Source organism: Mustela nigripes, chromosome 6 (genome assembly GCF_022355385.1).
Source record: "Mustela nigripes isolate SB6536 chromosome 6, MUSNIG.SB6536, whole genome shotgun sequence".
In the NCBI taxonomy this organism is placed as follows: domain Eukaryota; kingdom Metazoa; phylum Chordata; class Mammalia; order Carnivora; family Mustelidae; genus Mustela; species Mustela nigripes.
Window position 1 is genome coordinate 124,185,381 of NC_081562.1, and position 16,274 is coordinate 124,201,654.

General features: G+C 38.9%; 1 protein-coding gene across 1 annotated transcript in view; it reads right to left on the minus strand.

Annotated features, from left to right (window-relative positions):
- MYO3A (myosin IIIA) overlaps positions 1-16,274 on the minus strand; it is a 233,234-nt gene that overhangs the window by 15,915 nt on the left and 201,045 nt on the right. The window lies entirely within an intron of this gene.

The following is a 16,274-nucleotide window of genomic DNA, read 5'->3' on the forward strand; positions in this document are numbered from 1 at the left end:
GTACCATCAACCCAGGGATTTATTCCTGGGGTTGCGTGGGTGGTTCACTAGTCACGAATCAATCAACGTGATACATCACATTAATAAAAGAAAGGGTAAGAACCCATATGATCATTTAAATAGATAAAGAACAGCTGACAAGGTACACATGTATTCATGATAAAAACCCTCAACAAAGTAAGTTTTGAGGGCACATACCTGAACATAATAAAGGCCATTTATGAAAAACTCATAGCTAATATCCTTGATGGGGAAAAACTGAGAGTTTTCCTCCAAAGTCAGGAAGAAGACAGGGATGTACATTCTCACCACTTGTATTCAACATGGTCCTGGAGGTCTTAGCCTCAGCATCAGACAACAAAAAAGAATAAAAGGCATCTAAATTGGCAAAGAAGAAGTAAGACTTTCACTCTTTGCAAGGTGACAGGATACCCTACATAGAAAACCCAAAACACTCTGCTAAAAACATGCTGGACCTGATAATTCCATAAAGTCTCAGGATGCAAACTCAATGCACAGAAATCCATCCAAGCTGTGCTCCATCCAATCTCTACTTCAAGGACCATCTCCTAATTTGTGCCCAAAGAACAACACTGCTCATTTGCAGGCTTGACTCTCTGCTAAATGTAGAACCTCAAGCTATTAGGGTCTTCAGACCTGGCTTTAAAAACCTCCACCAAGAAAGAATAAAGTTTGTTGTTGTCTTCTGCTCTTTTTTCAATGTAGCCAAGTTCTTAAAGCTGCAGCAGCATCGTTAGTTTCTGACGTTCTGTGTACTGGGTTGGTAGTGCTCATCACATGTGGCTTTACATTTACAGAGCCAATGGGCATCTCAGCAAGTATTTGTGTTTGTCATGATTCATGACCACTGCATCTCCTGACTGCTTTTGTGCAGAAATGTCTGTTCAATGGATACATCAAGACCAAGATCAAGATCATCAAGATACATCAAGACCAAGATCAAGATCAAGATCAGGGTGGGAACAGGGTAGGGGTGCTTATTGGAGAATGACTTGCATTCAACTTACATCTGACCATACGTTTGTTGGCTGGACTTTAAAGGCAATAATAGATCATGACTTTGTGTAATAACGGGGAATGAATTATTCCTCATCTACATGTAGAAATACACAGAGAAACTGAATTTCTCCAAACCATACTAACCAACTCAAGTCAAATAGAATCAAATCAGTGAAAATCTCTACTATGTGTAAATAACCACAACTGGTAGTGCAAAGCAGTTTCAACCAGGATAGAGACTCGAAGTTGTCTAACTTTCTAGTCTCATGCCCAGTCCACCAGGTGAACATGTTTATCACAATGACATTCATATTCTCACATAATCTAGCTCAATCATTTCAGAATCTATGAGAAACTGCTGGATGGCAAAGATAGATCAGCGAGCTGGGAGTACTTTATAGACATGTAATGCATGGAACAATCAGAGACAACCCCAGAAATCTTCCCAGTACATTCTTTTTTTTAATAAGAACAAAGAAAATGAGATCTTTGTTAAGAAGACCCTGTTAACAGAGATCAGTGATAGAAGGGTGAAAGCCCTTTCCCAACTAATCTCTGGAGATTTGGTCTCCTGTTCTCTCTCTCCGTTCCTCTCTACAGGGATAGAAAAAGGAGTGGAGGGAATCCAAGTATCTGAGCCCTTTTGGATCCTGTCCTAGATTTTTACAAACACCAGGAAAGATGATAAAAGCCAGCACAAATAGTCGTCTTTTAGTTTTTTCATTCTCCTGCTTATCATCTCCCAGTGCTTATTAAACAGCATCTATGGCTCTTTCAAAAAGTCTCATCATTGTAAAATGTTTTGGTTTTATCCTCTTGCGTTATTCATTTGAATCTGAATGGGAAGAAACAAACATATGATATGAAGATATTGTTTTTAGAAGCATGAAACTGCCCTGTGACTAAATTTTAACTTGACTTTACTTACTTATTTTTAAAAGGTTTTATTTATTTATTTGAGAGACAGATACATATAGATATATAGAGAGAGAAAGAGAAAGAGAGAGAGAGAGCAGGAGCAGGGGCAGCAGCCCAGGGAGAGGAAGAAGCAGACTCTCCACTGAGCAGAAAGCCCGATGTGAGACTTGATCCCAGGACCCTGAGATCATGGTCTGAGCTGAAAGCAGATACTTAACCAACTGAGCCACCCAGGTGCCCTAACTTGATTTTAATGTTAAAGTCTGAATTAAAATATCAGGGTTTTACTATTGTAACAGAAGTTAATTAAGCAGAAGGTGGTAAAGAATCTGAATAAAGGCCAGGAGAGTGGAAAACAAAACCAGTTCTGGCAATAAAGAGAGACCCGCTCTTATCTCCACTGTCTCATCAAAGGTTCCCCCATTCAATCTCGTTTCTATTACCCAGACTATTGAAACTGCCTTCTACAAAGTCAAGGGTGACCACTTTATTGACATATACAAAGGCCCTTTATCTGCCCCTCAATGGCTGACTTCATCATTTAACATTATCGACCACCCCTGACCTTCATGACTGAGGGTGAGATTTCGGAGGGGCGATCCCTTATCTGATTTATCTTCGTATTCCTGGCACTTAAGGACATGCTTGACATACAGTCAGTGCTTAATAAAATGTTGCTGGATGAGCAACTCCTCTCTTTGTTCCTTGCACTTCCCACAGTGGACTCCATACTGAAGAGCTTCCGGATGCCCAGCTTAGGGTTGACGTTCTCACCCCGCCAGAGCTCCTGTCCCAATGTCTTATGCTCTGTTGAGTACTTCCATCTCAAACTCTCAGGCTCAAATGCACTGGTGGTCACTTTCTTCTCCATGTAGGACTCTACATATCACAAGCTCCATGGCACAGCATCATCATTTCTGTCCCCCACCCCCACCCCGCTCCAGCTCAAAATGTGGACATCACCTCTGCCTTATCCCTTTTGCTCATTTCCTATAAACAGACAATCATCAACTTCCGTCAATTTCTAGATACATACTTTGAGATGTCTAATAGTCACCCCCTGTTCCTTCCTGTCTACCACTGCTACCACTCTGGGCTAAACTACTCGTTTAATAATTATGGCCCAGCTTTCACCTGTTCTCCATGTTTCATCTCACAAATGAAAACCAGCTTTTCTCCCCCTTAAATATCATTTTAATTATGAGGTTTTACTTTTCAAAAGCTTATGATGCTTTTTTTCCCCTTCTTCTTTGATTAAGCCTAAACTTCTCCTAAATCTAGATTACTTAGAATCTCGGCAGTTCCAATTTTATAACCTACTTCCCCCCAAAATGAACTGTCACCTCTGGTCAGTCTACTTACCTCACTGAACCCTGACACACCATGTCTACAGCCATCACTTTGCTTATTCTCATTTTCTCACAGAAAAGCTTCTCATGGCCTCACTGAAATCTTAAGCATGCTTTTCCATGAAGCTCTCACTGACTGTCCAGTGACTCCCCGCCCAGGGACACCAACAGTACTCATAGTCTGTACAGATCATTTGAAATGAGTTGTATCCACTCAAAATTCACATGTGAAGTACCTAGCCCCCAGTACCTCAGAATATGACCGGAGAAAACGTCTTTTTTTTTTTAACCTGTATTTTTAAATTTCTTTTTTAAGATTTTATTTATTCATTTGACAGAGATCACAAGTAGGCAGAGAGGCAGGCAGAGAGAGAGGAGGAAGAAGGCTCCTCGCTGAGCAGAGAACCCAATGTGGGGCTTGATCCCAGGACCTGGGAGCATGACCCGAGACGAAGGCAGAGGCTTTAACCCACTGAGCCACCCAGGCGCCCCGAGAAAACGTCTTTAAAGTGAGGTGACAAGGATGGGTACTAATCCAATATGACTGTGTTCTTATAAGAAGAGGAGATTAGGACACAGACTCACACAGAAGGAAGACCACGTAAAGGCACAGAGAGAAGATTGCCAACTACAAGCCAAGGAGGGCTACCCCAGAAGAAACCAAGCTTGCCAACATATAGATCTTAGGTTCTTAGTCTCCAGAACTATAAGGAAATAAATTTCTGTGGTTTAAACTACCATCTGTGGAGCTTTGTCATGCAGCCCTAGACAAAGATATAAAATATTACTCTTTTTATCTGTGATTTTTTTTTTTATTAAGTGGAGCCATATGTTTTTGAGTGGTAGAGATCATGACTTAGGTTTTGGTGTCCTCCTGCCTTTTCATGGTTGTTGTCCATGTGGTAGGTGTTTGGAGATGCTAAGAGGTTAGATGGATCCATTTTAGCTCAGAGACAGAGTGGTAAGTGAATTTTGTTAACTGCATCACCATTCTCACTCTTTACAGAAAAATAAATTCCTGATGCTTCCAAGATAAGTGTAAATCGAAGAACCAATAAAACTCTTGAAAGAGAAACCAGAGGAATTCAGGAACAATCCAGGGGTATGAATATCTTAACCAAAATCCAGAAGTCATAAAAAAGTAGACATATTTGGCTATTAAAAATAGATAAAGATTAATACGGCAACAAAGTCAGAAGACACAAGATAGATTTGGAAAACTATATTTACCATACAAACGACAAATCAAGGGATTGTATTTGTAATACATAAAAGTGCTAGCAAATGACCATAAAAATACAGACCAGCAGAAAAAGAGGGCAAAATGTTTAAAAAGGAAGTTCAAGATGAGCAAATCTAAAAAGTCAATAAGCATAGGAAGGTGCCAGCGCTGGCTAGTAGACAAGGCAATATAGATTAAAATAACAAGGCAATATTATTTTACTTTAGGGACATTTAGCAAAGATTAAGAAGAAGGTTAACAACAGTACTGAATAGGATGTAAAAAAAAAAGTATGTTCTCACAAATTGTTAAAGAAAATGTTGATTGATAGGGCTTTTGGGAAAGCAGTCTATCAAAACTGAACATACCTTTCAACTCAATAATCCTACCCTGGGAACTTATCCCACAAAACTAAAATCCTGGCATACTGGGACATTTTCTCAAAGATGTTATCTGCAACCTCTTTCATAGTGGCCAAAGATTGAAACAGTGAATGTCTAGCAAGAGAGAAAAGTTTATTTAAGTCACTGTGAAATACACATGAAATATTATCTAGCCAGTAAAAAGAATGAGTTAGAGCTATGCCAGCTGATGTGCAGGGAATCCTGCTAAGGAACTGAAGGAGAAAAGCAAGATGTGTATACATTTATATTATGATCTTATCTATATAGAACAATGACCAAAATCTCTGTATGTGTACGTGGGTATAAGTGCATGTAAATCTGTGTATATCTGCAAAAGCAATGAAAGCATACAGGCTTTAGGATAAACGTTGTCTTGAGGGGGCAGGGAATGTGGGCCGCGGAGGGACAACAGGGGTAAGGAAATACGGGAAAAAGGGTATATCAAAAAATACTTCATTTATGTAAAATTACAAATAGGCAAGTGGGTATGTGTATATTATAGAGATAAAAAATGTCAAAATGTGTTGAATTTTAAGAATTTCTATTTAATTCTTGTCTCTTGCAGAATCTGTTCTCATGTTCATCCACGGACTTTTTTCCTTCACCAGGATAATGAGACGCAGAGGGCTGAATGTTCTTAAAAGGGTGTCTCACTTAAGATATTGCCATGCAAAGTGGCCAGCCAGTAAGTGAAAATTATTGATGAGTGTGTTCAACAGGGTCTGATTGCATTTAAATTAAATTTCCCCAGACTATTTTTTATTTTTGAAGACCAAACTTCCCATAGCTTATCTGCATACAAATATTCCAGAAAGGCAAGCTGATTGTGCCCTCTAAATTTTTGTTCTTTTGTGGGGGGTACAAACACTGTGTGCTAACGTCATTCTAACCCCTTAATTACGTAAGTGACATAAACATTTGTAATCCCAAATTATCAGCAGAGTATCAATGTTGGCAGTAGCAAAATTAGGTTTGTGTCTGTTTTGTGTGATGCGCATGATAAATATTAGCTTGTAAAGGTTATTGCTACATTAAATAGCCAGAAGGTAAAATATTTATTTATACTGTAGTTCTGGTAATATTTAGGTGGTTTAGTTTACCAGGAATGCACATTTCTTTGACTAATGAAAGGACAAACAGTTCAATATTTTTTTTTTTTTGGAAGAAAGCTTAAAAGTCATTGGTAATATTTGCTTTAGAAACTTATCTCCATATTATTCTCATTTTAATAATAATTAACTATTTTACTTAAGTATACATTGAGAGTATAGTTTGCATCAGGATCATCTAAATCAGATATTAGCAGAACAGAAAGGCACTTCTGTTATTGCAATTTTTTAAGAAATCCATTTTTTAGTTCTTTGTAAATTTCCCATTTCCTGCTGACAGTCTGTGAACTTTAAGCAATACATTTGACCTACAGGAAATCTTAGAAGAGAGGAATATTCATTGCTGCAAGTCAAAGGCAGAATTCATGCACTCAGGATTGCAACCTGCCTTCCAGAAGGTACTGCTTCCACAGCCAGGCCAGCCAGTGTGGAAAAGACAAGATACAGTTCAGTCTACACTGGTCCCCTCTCCCTTGCTCTGTGCACGCTCTGGAGACATTTTCATTTCTCGTGGTTACCCTGGATTTGGCCACTTGCTTTCCTGTATGGTCTGTCTGTGCTCTCTTGAGTCTACCCAAGGTGAAGCGTTATAAGGGGAGGTGCTTCTGCTATTCTGAGCATCCTTACCGCTCTGGGGATGCCCTTACCATCCCCTGGATCTGACTCACAGTCTTCCTCTGACCTTCTCAATTGGCAGCTACTGGCCTCCGTCCCCATTTAGGACTGCCCAAGTGACTCCTTTGGCTCGTTCTTTTCTACCAATCAAAAACTGATGTCCCAGAGCCAGAGTACATCTGTGCTTATTCCGTAGGGCATGAGCTTTTCAGCTTTTTGCCACTCCCTGATGTAGGCACATTGCACTAATATCCAGAACCTTGATAAGTGAGCATTTGGTTTTTAAATTGTGTTCCTAGGTTTAGGTAAGGTGCTGCTCTCCAAGCCTGCCCCTCATGTGTATTCTAGTTAGGTCACAGGGGAAACCAAGGAGAATAAAGCTGCTCTGTTTGGGGGGGCGGCTGTGGAACAAAGATTATCATTTGGCTCTTGGACATGATCACTGCATATCTGCTTTCGGTGGCTGGCACCCTCGTTGGGCTGAGGTCTTGGACTAGAGTCCTCAAAACCTAGCTCTGTTCTAGTCATGGGGCTGGTTATGTCCTTACTCGCAGCTGTCTTGCACACTTGTGCACAGTCATCCAAGCAGGGCACCCTAAGAGAGAATGGTGACACTGATGATCTCTTGAGAGTGCCTTTAGGATGGCGGACCGTCACGCCAAACGACTGTCCACGGGACTATGGACACGGTCAGTCAATAAAACACAAATCTACTTGCCCAGAGAACCGGATTTAAGGCCCCTCATTACATCTTGGCTGTTTTTCAAGGACAGAAGATCTTAATCTATCTGAAAAATATCTGCGTAGATAGCCTGAGGGGGAACCAATGTTAATATTTCCCGAAGAGCCCAGTTTTAGATAGACTGATCATAGTCATTTTCTCAGATTGGCCTTTGGAAAACACAGAATAGAAGAACATTATCTGATTCTAAACACACAACATTTAGTCTCTTCTTGCCCTCTGTTCCTACTTGGTAACACACAGATTAGGTGGTTCCTGTCAAGGTAGGGTGAGAAAGGCTCATAGTTTTAGTTAAGCCATTATTCCTGACTAGAGCCTGTCTGGTCCAGAGCATGGCTGGAGGAAACGTCAAGAAGGCTCTCAGTGACCCAAGCCAACCTGGCAACAGAGAGGACGTCTCTGGAGGTGACACTCTAGTCTTCCCACACACGGCAGTGGAGGCTCTGTACCAAGCTGCGGTAACATTATTCAGATTCTTATTTTGATGCAGAGGTGGACTCTGAAGGCCCACGTCAGCAAGGGATGGAGAAGGTCCACTCTCTTGGAGAGTGCGCACCTTGTTCTCCTTCAGCCAGTACAGCTGGCTTTTCTAGAGCCTTTTGCCCAGGTGCTCTTCTTAATGAACCGCCTCACAGGGAGGAAGGTTAAGCTGATTATTCACAGCATTCAAATTCCAATTCTGTAATATTTTACCCAGTAGTTAGGTTAGCTAACCATTTGCCAAGGTTATTCTTTGAAAAATGAATTTTTGGGGCTGTTAATATTCGATCTATGGACGTGTCATTACTTATTAATCATTTTCTTCTTGTCTCATTTTATTTTTTGCCAGTACATAAATTTTTCCTCTTGCAGTTGTTTCCTTAGGCTGTGTCCTCATAAGTGGGTTTACTGGGTCAATGATGCACACCTATTTTCAATGTTTTCTATATTGCCAAATCACTTTCGAAATGTTGACTCTACAGTCTTACCGTTAGTGTTTGAGAATAATTAAATAATTAAATTAGTGTTGGAGAAAAATTAAACATTCTCATCACTGTTAAATATTTTTTCATCCTTGCCATTTTGCTAAGTAAAAAACAACAATTTGCTCTAACTTGTATTTCTATTTCTAGGGTGATCATATATATTCTTATTCGTCACTTCATTGATCAACATCTTGTGCCCATTTTTCCATTGGGGATGTTAATGTTTTTCCTGATTATTTATAAGAGCCCTTTGGGCAATACACATGTTCACCTTTTCCATTTGTTCTAAGTTTCTTATCTTGTGTTCGGTTCTTTAACTTCTAATGACACTAGATAATCTCTCGAAGGTTTAAACGTTTATGCAGTCCACAGCTAGCCTATCTCTTCTTCTAAAATTTAAAAATTCCTTTTATTACTTTTTAATGTTGGATTCTTTCCTTAGCAGAGATTGTGAAGATTTAGTTCATATCATTTGGTTGCTTTTGGTTTATTTCTTACAATGAAATCATTAACGTATCTGGGAAATATTTGCATATCCAGCCCGAAGTAAGATTATCTTATTTCTTCTCTCCACATCAGAAAGATTTTACAAATTATCCATTTACCTCTTATTGTTCTGCTGTGTGTCTTTTTGTGACAGGTTTTGATATATATTAGGGTTAATTTTAGGGCTATCCTACTTCTTTAGTCTGTGGTTGATTTTTATAACAGAGGCCTATGGTTTTAATAATTAGAGCTTCATGTTATTCATTTTACTATCTAATAAAGAAAGTCCTCCTTTGTAATTATTCTTTTTTTCTGAAATTTACAAATGATCTTTAGGGACATCTCAAGTTCTAAAGAAATCTCATAGAGATTGAATGCACTTTTCTTTTTCAACTTAGAAATGAATTTTAGAATAGTCCTGTTTACAATAACTTATGTTCCAATCCAGAAACAGTGTGTCATTCCATTATCCACATCTTTTTTTGTCTCTTTGTGGTTTTCTTGCCAGCTTTATTTCAAACTCCTCCACCTTTTTGGGTTATTATTTCTAATGTGCTCTTTTCCCTTTAACACTTTTACAGGAAAGAAGATCTACTTACCTATTCACATATATATCTTTGCTGAATATTGCTGGTACCTGTCATTTTGGTTCACTCCTTGCATTTTTAAGACTGAAATTCATGTTTTCTACTAATTCCCTTACAACTTCTCCTTTTCAATAGCTATGCTTTCATAGCAACTTCTGTTCACTGGGGCCCTGGGTGGCTAAGTTGTTTAAGTGTCTGCCTTTGGCTCAGGTCATGATCCCAGGGTCCTGGGATCAAGTACCTCATTGGGCTCCCTGCTCAGTGGGGAGTCTGCTTCTCCCTCTGCCCCTCCCACCCCCAGGCTTGTGCTCATGCTCTCTTTCTCAAAAATAAATAAATAAAAATTTTTAAAGAGTTAAAAAAAAAAAAAACAACCACTTCCTTTTCCTGTTTCATTCCATCAGGTAGAAGTTCCCAAATAATGTAGAAGAGTATAGTCACTAGCATCCTTATCTTAATCCTACTGTCTAACAGAACTGTTTCCAGTGTTTTACAGGAAATAATGATGTTGACAATTGGCTTAAGAAGTGTGGTCTTCATATTGTTAAAGAATCTCCTCCTATTTTTAATTTGCTTTTCATCAGGACCAGGTGTTATTTTATTGAAAACTGTTTCAGTGTTTATCAAGAGGACTTTTTTCTTTTGACCTTTTGATACCATGTTCCATTAATACGTGCTATTTAGAGAGTCTTTTTAGTGTAATATTGCTTTCAATTAGTATTGCACTTAGGAGTTTTACCTCTAAATCGTGAGATTGGTTCATAGCTTCCTTCCTTTCTCCTCATCCCCTTCCCTCCTTTCTTTCTAAAACGTTACCTGTCAGACTTTGGTTTCAGGGTACGTAAACTTCATAAAATAGGTAATTTTCTATATTACCTTTTTTTTTCTCAGATTACATAACGTAAGAATTACTTGTCTCATGAATTTTATTTTTATTTATTTTCTTTTTAAAGATTTTATTTATTTATTTGACAGACAGAGATCACAAGTAGGCAGAGAGGCAGGCAGAGAGAGAGAGAGAGGGAAGCAGGCTCCCTGCTGAGCAAAGAGTCCGATGCGGGACTCGATCCCAGGACCCTGGGATCATGACCTGAGCCGAAGTTCCCAGCTTAACCCACTGAGCCACCCAGGCACCCCATCTCATGAACTTTAAATGTAGTTATCTAAAACACTGAGTTCTTGTCAACTTTTCTTTGACAGACACATCATCAACTTGACTGACTTCAGAAATTTATATTTCATCCCCAAGTTGTTTTTTTGAAATTGATTGCATTTATAGTATGGTAGGATTTTGGTATTATCAACTGCATTTGTTATAATGTTCTTACTTCTAATTTTTTGTGGATTCTTTTTTAAGTAATTAGGAATTTATTTTGTTGTTTTATTTTCAAATTCTTATCAAGTTATTTTCAGATAAAACTATTAGCTTAGCTTCATTTAGATATTTGGTATGTTTTTGTCATACTGTAATTATTTCTTTTTTCTGTTTTTCCTGGTGTTGAATAACCTTGAATCTCCATTAAAAGTTTCTCAACTTACATTCTTTTTTCATTATTTTTCCTCAGTTAATAATGAAAACATTTAAGGATTTGAATTTTCCTATGCGTATAGACCTGGATGCAACCCATTCATAGTTTTTATATGTGGCTACTCCCATTTTTATTAATTAAAAATAATTTATAGCTCTAATTATTTACTTCATATTATCTGACTGATTTTTAATTTCCTGATATGTGTTTTTCAATTCTATCTCAATTGCATTATGGTTAGAAAATGTAATCTTGCTTGATTACGATTTTGGGGAGTTTGTGGACAGGCCTAGTGTGTCTAGTTAGAAGAAACAAAAGAGATCGGGGAAGGGAGAGAGACTAAGACAGAGGCAAAAGTCAAAGGAGAATATTAATAATATTCAATCTGTGGTGAGTACTAGGTGTTGTATGGAAGTACTGAATTACTGTATTATACCCCTGAAACTAATATTACACTGAAACTAATATTAACTGGAATTAAACTAAAAACTAAAAAAAAAAAAAAAAAGAACATTAAGAAAAATACAACAGATATTTGGAAAAAAGCTATTGTCTCTACAGGATGTGAAATTATAGACAGACATGAATTTATGGTGTTGGTTATACATTGTATTAACTATGCTATATAATTTCTCTTTGAATTGATCCCATGTAGCTAAGTAGTACAGTGTCAAAATAGGTAAAGAAGAAACTCAGTTTTCAGTGCTGCTATTATTGCTATTTTTATGTGCATTTTAATCAAAACTTTAATGGAAAGTTGGGGGAAAGTTTATTAGCTACATGATAGGAAGTGTATTAGCTACCCCCACAGTTTACACTTGATCTTAGCCAAAAGGCCGAGAAGCGATGCTACCCCCACAGTTTAGTGTAGATAAAAAGTGTAGAATGAGGGGAAATATTTTGAGAGCCAAAAGTGCAGCTGTTTCCATCAGAGGCTTCTGGGTCAAGTGTTTTGTCTGAACTAATTCAGTTAATTCATCAGAAATCCACAATTTAGACTGTAAACTTATGTGAAATAAACTCCTTTATGTGATTAGGATTTAGTATGTAATTAAATGATCCTCACTTAATTGTAAGATTGTAAATAAAGTCATTTAATTTTATATGCTGACTTCTCTTCTTAAGAGACTTGGAGAGTTAGTGTTACTTCTTATGAAGAAAGAGGGATAGCAAATAAACTCAGGAAGAGAAGTATTGGGTGGGAAGCAGTAGAATTCTCAAATCTCTCTATTTTTCACTCTTACTAAAAATAATTCTATAAAATATATAAGCCAACATTATTTGAGCTAGCTGGCCTTCCATGTGCGTGAGCATGTGGACAGACATAGGTGGAAATATATTCTTGGAGAGTCTCCAAAACGCATTTCTAGGTGCTGGCATCACAATGGCAAGGTGAGAGGCAATCCTAAATAATCAAGCAGATCAAATCTGCATCATAATAACTGAACGTATCACGGGTCATTGCATGGGTCTAAATGCCATAAAAATTTAGAAATCAATGGAAAACTGTGATGTTTTTCCCCCTGACATTTACTCTCAAAGCAACCTAAAAGCATCTGTATTATATCCACAGCATGTGTACATGGCAAGGGACTGCTTTGATCTAGTGTTGAATTTGCTGTTGATATTATGTAAATGAAGCATGAGAATTACAATAGCATCCTTATTTGTTAACCTTGCAACCCATTAAAAAATTACAGCCTGTTGGATAGTCACAGCTCCTTTGTAAACGGGAAGAAAGAGAATATGCTTTTGTGTTCCCAGAATTTATCCTGCATTTAATCTTTTTTCTTCTCTTCAGGATGGTCAAAACAAATTGCCAGGTGTACCATAATTAGGAAGCAAAACATCTCCCCCAAACACCAGGCAGGGAGAAATAACGCAATGTCATTGTATACTTATGAACACAACAGAATGTATTAGGATGTATGACCCAACGGCTATGCTCTAGATATACATACCTTACACTATCTTTCTCTCAACAGAAATGCAAGTGCATTTAGCACCTGTCAGGTTCAATTTATTAGAACTGCTATCAAAAGAAAGATATAAAATAAGTAGTTCATGCACTTACCTTACTTTATTTTTAAAATTTTTAACTAACTTCTCAGTCTTCATTTGGACATTATTTTACCTTCACACTTGTGCACATTAAAAAATACATCTCACAGAGCGAGAAACCTTACAGGGAAAAGTTATAGCTTATTAAAATTAACTTGGAAAGTTTAGTTATCGGGGCACCTGGGTGGCTCAGTTGGTTAAGCGTCTGCCTTCGGGTCAGGTCCCAGGATCCCACGGGCCTGGAATCCAGCCCCTCAACAGGCTCCCCGATCACTGGGGAGTCTCTTTATCCCTCGCTTTCTGCCCCTACCTCTCTGCTCGTGCACTCTCCCCCTCTCTCAAATAAACAAATAAAATCTTACAAAAAAGAAAAATTTAATTATCTTTGCACACTATCCATGTTTTCTAGGGTTTTGTTTTTGTTTTTGTTTTTGTTTTTTAGAATAGGTAAGACGTTCTCCCAGGCCACTTTATAGAATCCAGCTAAAGCTTACTGAGTCCTACAACAGAGTCTGGAGTAGCAGATAGTTGGAGATGGCTATTGATTTCTGAGACTCATGAGAGAAAAATTCAGGTGAGGGTGGCTGGGTGGCTCAGTGGGTTAAGCCTCTGCCTTTGGCTCAGGTCATGATCTCAGGATCCTGGGATTGAGCCCCGCTCAGCCTCTCTGCCTACTTGTGATCTCTCTGTCAAATTAAAAAAAAAATTTTCAAGTGACTCTTAGGCTTATTTTAATGATGGACTTACTTATAAATGAGCTTGACTTTGGTTTCCTAACTGAAATTCTTTGTGGGGAGGCACAGTTTGCCAAGAAGGTCCATACCGCAGGGGTGGACTGATGAACCTGAGCTAAGAGTGCATCAGCTAAATCCATCTCCACAGGTGAGGGTGGCTGCCAAAGTCGGCGCTCAATAATTCTAATGATCCAAGGAAACAGGACTTCTATATATTATAGGAATGTTTTTACCTGGAGCGCCAGGATGGCACAGTCGGTTAAGCATTTGACTCTTGGTTTTGACTCAGGTCGTGATTTCAGGGTTGTGAGATCAAGTTGGGCTCTGTGTTTAGCAGAGAGTTTCTCTCTCCCTTTCCCTTTGCCCCTGCCCCCCGGCCTCGCTCTCTCTAAAATAAATAAATAAATATTTTTAAAGATTTTATTTATTTATTTGTGCGAGAGAGAGAGAGCAAGAGAGCAAGCAGGGAGAACAGCAGCAGAGGCAGAGGGAGAAGGAGGCTCCCTGTGATGTGGCACTCGATCCCAGGACCCTGAGATCATGATCCGAGCTGAAGGCAGATGTTAACTGACTGAGCCACTTAGGTGTCCCATAAATCTCTCTCTTTCTTTTTTTAAAGAAACTTTTTTTTTTTTTTTTTCCTGACTGGAGGGGTTGAAAATCAGATAATATATAAAAATCAATGATCAGGGCACCTGGGTGGTTCTGTCTTTAAGCCTCTGCCTTTGGCTCGGGTCGTGGTCCCAGGGTCCTGGGACCCACACTGGGCTCCCTGCCCTGCGGGAGGCCTGCTTCTCTCTCTCCCACTCCCCATGCTTGCGTTCCCTCTCTCACTGTGTCTCTCTCTGTCAAATAAATAAATAAAATCTTTAAAAAAAATAAAAATCAATGAACATTTAAAGAATGTAATGTTGCATTTTTTGTTCTTATAGAATCCATAGATTCAAATCTTCACTCCACTGGCCACTACACCTGTTCTACTGTAATTCTTGGAGGAAATTAAGCAGCTTCCTGGCCAGTTAATAAGCAGCTACTGAGTGTCTACTGTGTGATGAATGTGTAATAAATAGGGTAACAGAAAAATGAGCAGAGAGTGGTTTATGACATGGTCCTGTTGGCTGAGGGTTGAAAATCTATTTGAGGAGGACAAAGCTAATCTACATAAAATGACTTTGAGGATGAGTAAATGCTGACTGCTGTAGTCATAATCCACTCCATCCAACAAGTATGCACCTGTGCAAAGTCTGTGATGCCGGCAGGTGTCGGAAGCTATCGGGGAAAAAGCCCACTAGAACTGGAGAAACAGGGAATGGGTTATGGGAGTTCTTGGCTTAAATGTGGTTAGGTGGTTAGGAAGCTTGGTTTGTTTTATAAAGAGAATCAGAGTCTAAAACTTAGACTGGAGTTTGCCTCTTCTGAAGTAAGAAAAGCACATGGAAAGGAACAGTGATGGATCTAGAACCAGGGCAGGGATTGAATATTGACAACTGACAAAGCGAAACCTGGCCCAATTTATGATAGCAATTGGAATTCTTTTCTCTTCCTTTTTTTTTTTTTTTTTAAAGATTTTATTTATTTTCAAAGAGAGAGAGAGAGGGAGGGAGATCACAAGCATGGGGTATGACAGGCAGAGGGAGAAACAGGCTCCCCACTGAGCAAGGAACCCAGGACCCTATCCCAGGACTCTGGGATCACAACCTGAGCTGAAGGCAGATGCTTAGCTGACTGAGCCACCAGGCACCCCTTAGTTGGAATTCTTCAAACTATATTTGCCATAAAGTTTCACAAACTATTCAAGAAATTTTTTAAAAAGTTGCATCGATCTTTAAAGTACATGAATATAGATTCTCTCCAATGGTAAAGCCTAGAAGATGTTGTGGGTGAAATTTCCCCAAATGTAGCACAAGGATTATTTGCATCCCCTTTTCCATTTGTATCTATTCTGTGTCATTAAAAAAACTCTGTGAATTTAGTAAGTAGTTGTCAATGCATAGGAAGTTCAACGGATAGTCTACAATTCTCTTCTTAATTGACTCTGTCAGCATCACTCTACACGACACCCCAAAAATCTTCTTCATGGACCTTCTAGGGTATTGGGACCCCCCATGTTCTTTCCACCTCCCGAGTTGCTCCTCTTTGCTGGTTCCTCTCTCCCTGATCTGTATGGGTCTGAACTCTTACTCTAGGCTCCCTTCTCTTCTCGCAGTCAGTGACTTCCTGAATGATCTTGTGGCTTCTGTAGCCACATACTTATCCACCTGCCTAGCTAGCAGGTCTTCTATCGACAAAACTTGGCCTCTAACAGTCACCACCTCAGCCACCACTGCATCCAAACCACCATCATCTCTTGCTGGCCTTCCACATGTATCCTTTGTGCCATCAAATGCTATCCCTACAACTCAATAGGAATGATCTTTCAAAAATGCAGTTGTCTATTGCAGGGTTGAGTTTTTGGTGTACAACAATTCAGATGTACAAAAATGCAATCTGATTTTCCTAAAACTAGACTTAATTTTTACCCTTTAGTGCTCAT